The 13,056-nt window shown below is 44.8% G+C and overlaps 1 long non-coding RNA gene across 1 annotated transcript; it reads right to left on the bottom strand.

Annotated features, from left to right (window-relative positions):
• Positions 1-3,194: 3,194 nt before the first annotated feature.
• On the bottom strand, positions 3,195-12,717 carry LOC125324807. Its single transcript, XR_007203132.1, has 3 exons — positions 12,601-12,717; positions 3,306-3,310; positions 3,195-3,205 (listed from the first exon to the last, which is right to left on the bottom strand). It is a non-coding gene; the product is annotated as an uncharacterized LOC125324807 (long non-coding RNA).
• Between the last annotated feature and the right edge of the window lie 339 nt (positions 12,718-13,056).

Below are 13,056 nucleotides of genomic sequence, written 5' to 3' on the forward strand. Positions count from 1 at the left end.
AGTGTCCACGTGGGCAGTTCAACCACAATAACTCTACTGACACGCTGGCAAGTGTCACAACAGCTTCCCCAAAGAGCGGAATTCCCCAAAATGCGGAATTCCTGTGAGCTGCAGCTGGGCAGGGACACTTGGAGGGCTCCCCTGATGGAGAGGTGGCTGCTGTCAGTTGTAGCTGAAAGAGCTCGAGGCGACGGAAGAGGAAATGACTCAGGCTAAGAGAGGAAAATCATCCCATGGCCCTGTTTGTTAAAGGAGGTGGAGGAAAACTCTCTGTAACATCATCAGCCCCATGCAAAATATTTTCAAGGTATCAAGTTGCTGGTATGAATGACATATCAGTAGATCAGAGGACTCTGTGTTTACAATATAGATAGACAACAGCTGATTTTTTTTTTCCCCAGCCTCCCCTCCCTTTTCCTCTTCTCCCACCCACTCTTTTCCTTCTCTGTAAACTTTGGTGGTTCAGATAAACTGAAACATGGATCTTCCCTCGCCTCCCATTAGATGCAAAAGGAAATATCTGCAAGCAAGATGTTATAAACCTAGGACTTAGCCATGTGCATCCTTCCTTTATAGTATTCCTGGGTTCAACCTTCAAGTTATACATTCTCGGTGCCAGTAGGATGTGAAATTTGAAAATGAAAGTATAAACACTTTGTTATTTATTCATAGCCTGACTTGTAAATGCATGAGGGTGGCATAACTGCTTACATTAGCCCCAGACAATAAGCCACCAGAAGAAATGCCTTTAAATGAACAAAAACAGGTTTATACATAATTTATAGAAATTCCTTCACACAAAGACATTTCAGAGCCATCAGTGTGTGCCACGCACTGAGCAGTTTTCCCCCCTCATTTTGTGGCTGTGTCAGAAGTAGGGCACATTTAGGCAAAGACCTGGTACATTTACATTGTACAAACTTTACAAAACACAGCAATATGGAACCTGCAGCGTGAATTTTTCCTACTGAAACTAAGTAAGAGAGCTGGGTAGGCAGAGTGCATGTATTTGATGAAGTTTGGATAGGGTTTTGAGGCTGAGATTACTCCTGCTAGGCCAGGGAAAGCTAGGAACAGGCTGGGAAATAGGATTTGGGTAAAAGGTACAGTCATTTTTCTGTAGGAGCCAGCCTCCTCCCCAACAGGCCAAAGGGCAATTAGGGAGTAAGTGTTCACAAATAAAAGCTAAATCCAAGCAAAAACCCCTGTGTCTGGAAGTTCTCAGGGACACGAGCACTTCACACTGGGTTCAGTCAATCTTTTTGAGGGAGAGCACCCACCTTCCTTCAGCATCATTTAAAACTTGTCTCCTGTTCATGAGACTTCATGACACTGGCTACTTTCCTCGAGTTCCTGAGCTACTTGTTTGCCACACAAATGGAATGTTTAATGTATTGAAAATTCTCTGTGCCTTTCACACTGGTTTTTATCATGAGTTTAGCAGCGAAGGAGTATGCTTTGAAAAAGCGTGTTTGAAAAAGACAATAGCATCTCTTAAGGGCTGAGGAGGGAGTCTTGATGTGGCTTCACTAAATGCCACACAAAATATTTCAAAAATTTGTGAGAACTAGTTCTTGAAATGCTGCGAGAGAAAAGATACATTCTTACCCTGCCCCCACATTGCTAAAACTGTGCTTTGCTAGGTTTAACCTTTGTAGCTCATGCCTTCAGTATAGGATTTGAGTACCTCAGCATACACTAAACCCCAGAAAATTCAAATAGTGAAATCCCTTCCCCTCGTCATAGAACAGCTTGTTTGGATGAAAATACACGTTGTTATTCTCATTTCCTAAAATGTAATCCTCTACTTCTGCTCAGGATAGATCATCCCTCACTCCCTGTTTCTGTCACAGTACAACTGATAGGACACCAACCCATTCCAGGAGGGTGACAGCAATTAAACACAGCAGGCATTGATGTCATTGCCAAGAGAAATGTGGGGTTTTTTTTTGGTACAATCAGGGATGAAATGCACCCTCAGCAAATTGCAGATGACACCAAGCTGAGTGATTTGTTGTCACACCTGAAGGACAGGATGGCATCCAGAGGGACCTGGACAGGCTCAAGCAGTGGCCCATGGGCATTTCATGAGGTTCAACAAGACCAAGCACTGGTGCTGCACCTGAATCAGGGGAACCCCTGGGATCAATCCAGGCTGGGGATGAGCAGAGGGAGCAGCCCTGGCAGAAGGACTTGGGGGTGCTGTGGGTGAGAGCTGGCCCTGTCCTGGCTGTGTGCGCTGGGACAGAACCCCCTGAGCTGGGCTGAGCCCCAGCGTGGGCAGCAGGGGAGGGGAGATTCTGCCCCTCTGCCCTGCTCTGCTGAGACCCCCCTGCAGGGCTGCATCCAGCCCTGGGATCCCAGCACAGGAAGGACAGGGAGCTGCCGGAGCCAGTCCAGAGCAGGGACACCAAGGGGAGCAGAGGGATGGAGCAGCTCTGCTGGGAGGAAAGGCTGAGGGAATTGGGGTTGTTCAGCCTGGAGAAGAGAAGGCTTTGGGGTGACCTCACTGTGGCCTTGCAGTGCCTGAAGGGAGCCCACAGGAAAGATGGAGAGAGACTCTTGACAAGGGCCTGGAGTGACAGGACAAGGGGCAATGGCTTCACACTAACAGAGAGCAGGTTTAGATTGGATATGAGGCAGAAATTGTTCCCTGTGAGGGTGGGGAGGCCCTGGCACAGGCTGCCCAGAGAAGCTGTGGCTGCCCCATCCCTGGCAGTGTCCAAAGCCAGGTTGGACAGGGCTTGGAGCAACCTGGGATAGCGGAAGGTGTCCCTGCCCATGGCAGTGGGGTTGGAATTGGATGGTTTTTAAGGTCCCTCCCAACACAAACCATTCTAAGAGTCTATGATCTCATGCACTGCTGCACTTCTAAAGTGCCACTGCAAGACATGCATCTCAGTTAAATGTGGGCATCTATAAATACAGGCAGGACATACATGTACACATGTGCATATGGACACCTGGGATCTGCAATCAAGGGAAGTCCATGGAAATATCAGCACTGACTTTACTATGCTTCATGTTAATCTTCTGTTAAATTGATTCATTCTCCCTTTTGCCTTTATGGAGCTGCCAGGTTGGAACTCTGTTTGCCTTTTTACAGTGTCTTACACAATAGAGCTTTTGAATAAGATTTTACTATCTGATTAGTGCATATTAATGTCAGTGATATAAGTTTATTACTCACCTAACCAGCCTTTATCTTGTTTCGCCTTGAAACAAAGGAGCTGCAGAGCAGGCTTAAAGAGAGTCAGTCGAGTTAGATTCCTGTAATGCTCTCTAATTGTGCTGTTTGGCCACACAGAACCTCCATTTCTGCCTGTGATGTCAAATGATACTAATTATTTCTCTGCCTTCGCTAAGTATTTTATTCATGAACACTTAAAGGAATAGTTGAGCATAAGCTGCAAAGTTCAGGTGCTGCTACGAGTTTATGTTTTCAAAAAGTAACATTAATTTTAGCCCCAACCAAGATTTCTTTTAAATTAAAAAAAAAAAAAAAAAAAAAAGATCCCAGAACACTGACTTGAACATCATGAAAAAAAAAAAAAGAAATTGCAGGGTGATTCCTCTCACAAAGGTCTGGGAAACTTTGATTTGAACTTTTTCTACAGAGCATCTCCCTGTTAAAAGGAAAGCTTTGATAAAAATGGAGGAGTGATGTAAGATGAAACTGGCCCATAAGGAGCAGAGGCTGGAGAAATATCTGTGAGACATATGCAGACTAAAGAAGAAAATCAAAAAGCAAGCAAGTCAGAAATTGCTCTTTCATTTAGGACTGTATGTGCCAAGGAGGAATTTTCATCTTAAAGAGAACTATTGAGGAAAATAGCAAGGTAAGCTCATTCCCTGCTGCCTTCTGTCAGTCTGACAACGGGCTCTCAAAACCACTTTGAAACTGTAAGATCTTCCAGCTTTAAGATGATACAGCAAGAATCAAATGGAAGGATGGTAGACAAAAGGGAATGTAGGAAAAAAGTCTTGTACAGCATGCGCTGTCAAAAAAGAGTGAGTTAAGTGAGCTAACTGGATAAGGTGAGGTTTGATTTGATTCTGTGATAGAAAATCTGAGAGAAAAAGCATAGAAAGCAGAGAAATTATTTCACGGCCTTGATTATTGCCCATCCCCACCCCCCCAACCCCCAAATCTCTTTGTTCTATTTTTTACAACCACAAGCCCTAAATAAACACCAGCATCCTCACTAATTACGTATGACAAGGTGCTCTGAGAACTGCTTGGAGGTCAAATATATTCCATGGTGTTCTAAAAGCTGTGTTCCACAGTCACTCCCTCCCCATAATTGTAGGGTGAGGACAGGGGTAAGTCTTCAGGGTCTTATTTTTGGTGAACTACACCATTTGTACAATGACATCTTGCAGCCCTCTGTCATCTTCCTTTCCTGAGTCCCAAACAGATTTCTAAGCTTTACCAGCAGTGCTGCTTGATGGGAATTTTAGAGAAATTCCTCAAAAGTCTCTAGGGGACATTCCTTCTCACAGAATCACAGAATAACTGGGGTTGGAAGGGACCTCTGGAGATCACCCAGTCCAGCCTGCTGCCAAGGCAGGGTCACCTGGAGCAGGTGACACAGGAGCGCGTCCAGGTGGGTTTGGAATGTCCCCAGAGAGGGAGACTCCAGGCCCTCCCTGGGCAGCTGTTCCAGGGCTCTGCCACCCTCAGTGTGCAGAAGTTCTTCCTCATGTTGAGGTGGAACTCTCTGTGTTTAGTTTATGACCATTGCTCCTTGTCCTGCTGCTGGGCACACCTGAAAAGTGTCTGGCACCATCCTCTTGGCACCCTTTGAGATACTTATATGCATTGACGAGATGCCCTCTCAGTCTTCTCTCTTTGAAGCAGCACATCAGTTTAGCAATCTGTGGTACAGAACTTTCCTCTGCAGGTACTGAGGAAGGAGGAAGACCATCTCCTCTGTTCTTCCACTCAGCTGCAACTCTATCCTCACTTTGCTTAACACACTCTCTGGTGGCTTGTCTTGTCTGGTTTTGAATTATTCATACAGTCAGACTTGAGCATCAGATAAAAGAGCAGCAATTTCCTGGGACAAAATTTTGGAAATATTTCCATATTAAACAGCAATTAGTGAGAATAAATGAGGAATCTATAAACTGATCAATTACTCGATCATATCCTTCTTGCTTTACTTAGGAAGCAGTTCCTTGAGGCTTGGTTCTTTTCTCACTGCCAATTGTGTAATTATTGAGCAACTCTAACTGGAGTCACCCCAGAGTAAAACTGACTTCCGTGAGAGCCGAAGCAAGCAAACTCTCCAAGAAAAGCAAGCAGCAGTCAGGCCTTAGCTAGAATATTTCTGCCCCTTAGCCAAAAGACAGCAAATTTTGGTGCCTTGTAGGTCAGGTTTCCTCTCTCATAGCAGGATGCAGAGGTGCTGACTTGAGTGTTTCCTTAGGGTAATGTGTCTATTTAAAGAACATACAGACACTTGCTGATTACCACAAGGGTGGTTATAAACAGCACACAGTCAATTCCCGTTTGCAGAAACACCACGGCCTTGTCCCAAGGAACAGATGCTTTGGTGTCCTTTTTCTTTGGGGCGCTCACAAAACCAAGAGGCAGCTGTTCGGACACATCCAGCACCCCTTTCTCACCCCCACCCATGACTGTGAATGGGGGGAACCTTTGCCCAAGGCTCTGACCCTGTGGTGTGGAAAAGCATCTGGATCATTAAGCTTGGCTTTTATAAATCTGGGCTCAGTTTCACAAAGGCTGCTCAGAAAGCTCAGACAGAGGCAAGAGCTTCAAGCCACTGAGTATCCTTAACAATTTTGTGTGTGTGGTTACTGCTTGGGATTTTTAACTTTTCGATGAAGAATTTTATCCTGGGTGTGATGCATCATGTGTAAACCATTAACTCCTCTCACCATAGCTGTACATTTTCAAATACAATGGTGCTCTTTATTAAAGCACTTAAAAATAGCATTCTGGTGCCAAAGGTTATCCAGTGCCTTTCTGCTGCAGAGCATGTCAGCAACTCTTTGACAGTTTGCAGTGCATGGCAGTGATTTATTTGTGGAATTCCTAGAGAGCAGGGGCAAGCTGTGTAGAAGCCTTGATGCATCAAATTCAATGATGTGTGGTAAAAGATGTAATAGCTGATAACACAAACGTATTGAGGAGGTCACGAAGAACATGCTCTCAGTCTGCACAGCTGGTGAGAGCTGAGACCTAAGGACAAGAGAATGAGAATCATTGCTGCAAAGCTCATGTGGTGTTTTAATGTGGTCAGGGAGGGCCTTGACAGGGTGCTGGGAAGAGGAAGAGGCTGACATGTAACACATGACACATTTATGGACACCTAACAAGGGACAGAGACCCCCACCTGTCTCCACAGCTCCACTCCGGATGGGAGCTGGATCTGATCCCAGCACAGAACCCTGGGCAGACCCTGATACAGGATTCTGGTAATGCCAGCTCCTCAGGGCCTCAAGTCACCACTGCTGTATTGCTTTCTATTGGTATAGGACACGAGCTGCTTCCAATAATTTTAACCTAGCCTCAGATTTACACCAGCTGAAAACCTGGCTCCAAGCAGCCTGTGAGGGAATTTCCTTTACTCTTCTCCCCCATCCCTTTAGAAATAAATTACTGCTGCATGTTTTCCATTTTCCTATAGGTTTTCTATCCAGTGATCCAAACACTCCAAAATAAACATGTACATTTCCTTCCCTGGTATTCTGTGTCAGGATCTATTTAGCTGCCTCTGCAGGAGCAAGCAATCCTAAAAATCCTGACACCAGGATTAAACAGAAGTTTCTTTTCTTTTTGGAACCATCTAAAGGTGTTACAGCTCAGCAATACTTCCCACTGTGTTCACATGCCCCATCCTTGGAAGCGTTCCAGGCCAGGTTGGACAGGGCTCGGAGCAACCTGGTCTGGTGAAAGGTGTCCTTGCCCATGGCAGGGAGTGGAACTGGATGAGCCTTAAAGTCCCTTCCAACCCAAACCATTATGTGATCTTAAGATTCTAGGATGATTCTTGCAGTGCTTCCAGATGCATTTCCTAGTGCTGCACGCTGTTGTGGACTTATTAACCCCCATTAGACACATTTTGCTGACATTTATTCTAATTCAAATTCTGGAGTAAATGCAGCCACTCCCAGAAAGTTCTGCATGTGTAAGCTGCTGAATGGACAGTGGAGTCTCCTGAAATGAAGCCTAATGAAAACTGAGTTACTGCACGGCAAAGCAGGCAGGACCTGCAATCTCGAATACAGTGAGCTTTTCTTGAAATCCTAGCCCTGGAGTGTGTGAGGAAGCAGGTAACCAAACTGCTGCTGCTGTAGACAGGCATTGCTTCTTCCTGTGTTTGTTTAGTTATTATTGGTTGTATTGTGGTTACAACCAAAAGCATAAACTAAGAACAAAACCAAATTTTTAGGTTGATATAAAATACATATTAACACATGTAATTTATTTAGGCTGGCCCCAGGTGTAGAGTGAGGACAGCAGACCAGGATGGGAAGAGGCAGTAGTGTTGTCCTCTTTTTCTTTGCCCACGGCTCTGGCAGTGTGTGGAAGCTGCTGTGCCAAGGAAGACCTCGGTTATTTGGGATACAGATGATTAATCTGGTTGGCACTGGCCATACCCAGAAGCAACCACTGTCCAATGCCTCCTTGTGCCAGGGCAGCAACAGGAATGAACTGTTCAGCTCACCAGAGGTTCTGTCCTAGTTACACATCCCTGTCTCCCACTGCAGGGATGGCAGGATCCTCTCTGCCTCTGGCCACACATTTGAGTTCCAAAACTTAGTTCCAAATATAACCTTGTGAAGCCCAAACCTGGCTGCAAGAGGGTTCATTCGTATCACTCTACTCACACGTCACTCCTTTATGCTGGTGGAGGGTCTGGCTACAGGTGTTGTCCCAGACCATTTACCACTTACTAGAATATGCTACATAACCAAGAGGAATGAGCACAAAATTTGTATATTCAAGCTTAGTTTCAGTTCACAGAATGATCTGCTCAGACACCAGATGTGTTTTAAGCTCCCCATGACTGGGAACGTGGGTGTGTCCTTGCCCCTCTCCCTGTGTAAAATCCCACCACTTCTATTTAGTGGCCTTGCTTATGTGCCCTGCCCACACAGATTCTGCCACTGGTGTGCATGAACACAGAAGTCACAGGGCACAGGGAATCCAGTTTTGCATTATTGGGACAGGCCAAAAATACCATTCCATGGGCCATCTTTTAGCCTTTGGGACAGCAGTGAATGAGAATCATTGACAGGTCATGAAGGTACCACAGCATGAAGGCACCACATCTTCATGGAAGCGGCAGCGGCCCATCTTCCATGGGAAAGGCCACATAAGATGAGCCCAGCATGCTCCTTGCCCTCTGTATTCAGGGCTCCCAGCAGGAATTAACACAGCCCTGTGCTGACCAGCCTTCTGATGGCAAACAGCTGCATCCAGATGATGGCCTTGATGGAGAAACACGGATTTGCCACCTGGAATTTTCTGTGTGGAACTAGTGATTTCAATTTAAACTACTTGCTTGTTCCAAAGCCGCCAGGCACTTAGCTCCCTGAACTGCAAGCCTGGGTGCCTTGGCTTTTCAGGCTCCAGGCTCTGAGAGGTCTGTGGATCACTGGGATCAGAAGCTTCCAGCCTTCCCTAAGTCTTCAAGTTGTCCAGCATCTCCGGAGGCTGATTTTCCCAGTCTGCTTCATACTCCCCAAACAGCTGACGCCCAAGCACAGCAGTCAGTGAGAAGGGCTACCCTGGGATTCTGCTTCGAGTTTCCCAGGGGAGCTAGGGAAATGCATCCTGTCCAAGAAAAACATGAGCTGCTACTGCTGCTGGAAAGTTTTTTATGTCTTTGAAAAATATTAGCTCTCCATGCATTGTCCTGAGCTGTAGCAACATGCTCGGCTTAACAGGTCTAGGCAAAATAGGCAAAGGACTGTTGAGGTGGAAAAAAGAATGTCGTTTCCAAAGTGCTGACAAGCATCTTCTTTTTTTTCCCCTGAAGTAAAAATTCAGCAGTAAAAGACTTGGAAAGAAAATATTTCTTTTTTTCCTTCTCTTTATGAACCATTTTAATATTTTTCCATGTGTTTCTGATCATCTCAGGGTGATGTATAGTTTTTCCCAATTCCAGAGAGGTGAAGCTCTTGGTGAGGTAGAAATCAGCTAGATCCCAAAGATTTTAATAATGCCAAGGGATGCATGCTGAGGCCAGTGATGCTGAAGGGCAGTCAGTGCTAATGTGTAAGGCCAGGCACAAACAAGTGGCAGCAATGCCATTCACTGAGAGCAGGACTGAGCTCTAGGCCATGCGAAAAGGCAAAATCACACCAGTGTTTTACTTTGGGCTCACCCTCAGCCTGGATCAGCCTCACACACGGATTCCTCTCACCTACAGACAGGGTGCTTTGAGGCAGGATGGACTTAGCTGGAGCCCAAGTGTTTGTTCAAGGCCTCTGAGCCCTGCCTGAGAGCACACACTCTGCCAAGGCACCAGTTCTCCTCCACAGCCCTCCTCACTGGAAGAAAGAGCCCCAAAACTCACGAGGAGAGTGTCAGGGAGCAGCTGATCCTGGCGTGACACACAAACCTGGGATGGAGGCATGTTATGCTGCAGCCCCCGGGCTGTTCCACGCTGTCTCAGGCAGGAGAGATCTACTTAAGTCCTTCTTCCTAGTGTTCCTTTTAGGGAGCAGAGGGATGGTAGACTTCCACTGTGCCTAATGCCCTCTTTTCCTCCCCACAAGATGGTCCTCACTCCCCTGAGGGACCCACCAGCCTCGCACCCTCAGTTTTGGGTGCTGAGCTGCTGGTGCCAACAACAGAAAAGAGGCATCGAATCTCTTGGTTTGGAGATGCAATTTGGACACCCCAATGATTTTTCCAAACATTTCTAGGCCCTATTGGGATGAAGCCCATTAACTTCAGTGGGCTTTGGATGGTTTCCTACATACACAAAGTTGAAAAATCATGCTTCAAAAGAAATGCCGAAGCTAAATTGGGAAATTTTAATGATTCTTTTTGTATTTTAATTTGGTGGCTGTATGCTGACAATATAATTAGAGCAATGCTATGTTAATTAATGCCAGATGACATTAGTGGGATGGCAAAAGCATCCAGTTTTGTAAAGAATAGTTCACAGTTGAACTGTTCCTTTCTCCTCACCCCATTTTTAGTAGAGAACTATATTCAAAAAGTCAGAGACATCTGAATTAAACCAAAAGTCAAACCTTTGACAAATACCATGTATCTTAGCATGTTATTTTCAAGCCAAATCTAACGTTATTGCAGAAAAATACATTAGCTGTGTTTCCTTTAGTGCCTATATGTTTAAAAAAAGAAGGAAGGTTTGCAGGACTGCATGCTACTCTTGTGCTTGAAGTGGGTAATGGCAAACCAAGTTGCCACTGAAGCCAAAGAAGCAGGACCTAGACTTGTGCTTCATATACCTGAGGGTTTGAAAAGTAATTTTTGGTTTAGGGTTTGTGGATTTTTTGGGGTCCATCAGACAATTTGAAAAAGATTTGCAATGATGGGGCAAACTACATTCACATTTAGCGTGAGCCCATACATGCTGTGTTCATATTCTGGGTGAGTTCAGCTTTGTTAAACTTCAACCTATACATGTAACATTACTGGGGTGCCCCAGACAGCTACAGGAAATTTGACAGGGCATGAAAGTCACCATCCCATGAGAACTATAGCCTTTATTTTAATATAAACTCACATATTCTGAATTGCACATGTAGAGATATTTATCTATGGATGCAAATATTTATATATGTAAGTTCACTGTATGCTGTCATATAAATGTCTTGTAGATCCTGTCTTTAGAGTAGAGTTAGTGAGTTAAAAGTCTTGGGGAATATAATTGTATCCTGCTGTGTCAGCAGACGAAAAATTGCAAGCACATTTGTACTGTTCTAAATAGAACTTAAAATGAAAAATCTTCTGTAGGTGATCTCAACGAGAGAGCAGCAGAAGGAAGTTGGCAGGACTTCCTTAAAAGTTTTAGTTTTCCTGGGGGGAGAAGAGGCAGAGGTAAAACCTGAAGGCTGGTAGATCCCAAATGACCTCCGGTTAAACCGAGGGAAGCATCACTGCATGGCCAGGACTGAATCCATACTGGTACATGTCTGGCAATGTGGGTATCACTACCACCCTTGGCCTATCTATAAAAAAACCAACCCTTTACTAATATTCCTAATTCTCAGCAGGCAAACCTGAAGTTGCACAAAACTTACCTTTCTGTGGTAACACTACACTGGCTTTGCATCTGCTTTGCATAGAGTTCAGTGCCAGGAAAAGCCACAGGAAAATTAACTCTTGTCCCAGCTTGTCTGATGCTCTCTGTTAACAGGGAAATCTTACTATTTACCCCCAGGCTGGAGCTGAATTTTACGTGTCCTGCTCACAACTCCTGACAGGTGAGGAATGCTCCTATATTCTCAAAGTGAAAATGTCACTGAATTCATTGTATCATGTTTTGGAATGGGCAAATCTGAGTACTGTAAATGTGGGATTATACTTGGCCTGGTGCTTGATATCATAAGGGAGGCATCTTGTTGGAGTAAGGAGCTGTGACTGGCGTTGCCCTCAATGTTCCATATCCGTGGAGGATCCAGAAGACAGGGACTGGACTATTTTAATGCCGTTGTGAAGAAACCTTTGAATTGAAAATGTGCTTTAACTTAACAGAAGTATTTAGCTCCAGCATGCTGAAGTGTTCTGGGATTTGAGGGTGTGCATCGTGTTGCACGTGTTCAGAATTCTCTGTGCAAATCACAGTGAAGCAACAATCACTAAAATGAAGTTGGTAACTCATAGAAAAAAACTTGCACAGAATCTAAGAGGTTTTGCATCACTTGTGCTGACTATCACCAGCTTTCATATCAATGCAGTGAATGGGCTGGCACTTAACGTTCTTGATCAGCTCATTTATTTGGTCTTGTTTTCAAACCACTCTGCACATGAGCACGAGAAGATATTTCTAAATTACATGCAAAGACAGCAAAAAGCAATTTCATAATAGATATTTATAAACAAAATCTGGGCACAAAAAAAGCAGCTTTGCGTTCTGCTTTTTCCAGAATCCTAACAAATCATTTTCCTTCCACACGACATGCAAAAGGATTGTTTGCACATTTCCTTGAGATCATATGGAGATAGGACAGCCCAAGCTGTCATCATGACCTGAAGTTTTCATGGAGAAGGTTCTGCCAACAACAGCTGCTTTCCGGATACTCTTCTGATCCCAGCTGTGGCTATGTGGGTTCAGGGTTTCCCACATCCCAAGCTTGTGGTTTTACCACCAGGCTACTTGTTCTTTGAAAGCAAGTCTGACTTTTGGGTTTTACATCTGCTCATGTGAGGCAGCTAATTAATAACCCTGATTTGCGAGATGATCTCATGTTGTTCTGTCACATGGATTTTTGTGAGGTTTTTCTTCTTAATTGAGGCTGTTGGGAAATAACCTAATAACCTTTAACACAAAAATTACTAGGTTACTGACACCTAAATTTGTGGGAGAGGTGAAATGGGGGTCATACCTGGAAGTGTTCAAGGCCAAGTTGGACGGGGCTCAGAGCAACTTGGGATAGTGGAAGGTGTCCCTGCTCATGGCAGGGGGTTGGAACTGGATAATCTTTAAGGGCCCTTCCAATTCAGGCCATGAGTCTGTATTTCAGTTACAGGGAATTGCCTTTTAATAAGAAATCATGGCTTACTATGCATCTGTTAACTTGTTTAAAAACCCAAAACACTGTGTTTATTAACTTTTATTCAGAGCTAATGATCAAGCCTTGCATTTTATTTTGAAAGCTGACCAACTTTATTTGGTTTATAAGTGTTGCAGCAGTTCCACAAAGCCTCTGCTGACATTTCCATGATGGATAAAATCGCTCTTTATGTGTAACCAGGCACTGCCTGGCTGGGCAGCCCACACGTTCCCTCAGGATGAGCCTGTCCCTTATGGAGGCTCTTGTGCCTCTTCCCCTCCAGGGTCCCCATGGGCAGTGAGGGAAGGGGGAAACGGTGAGGAAATGCTG

This window comes from Corvus hawaiiensis, chromosome 4 (genome assembly GCF_020740725.1).
Source record: "Corvus hawaiiensis isolate bCorHaw1 chromosome 4, bCorHaw1.pri.cur, whole genome shotgun sequence".
NCBI lineage: Eukaryota > Metazoa > Chordata > Aves > Passeriformes > Corvidae > Corvus > Corvus hawaiiensis.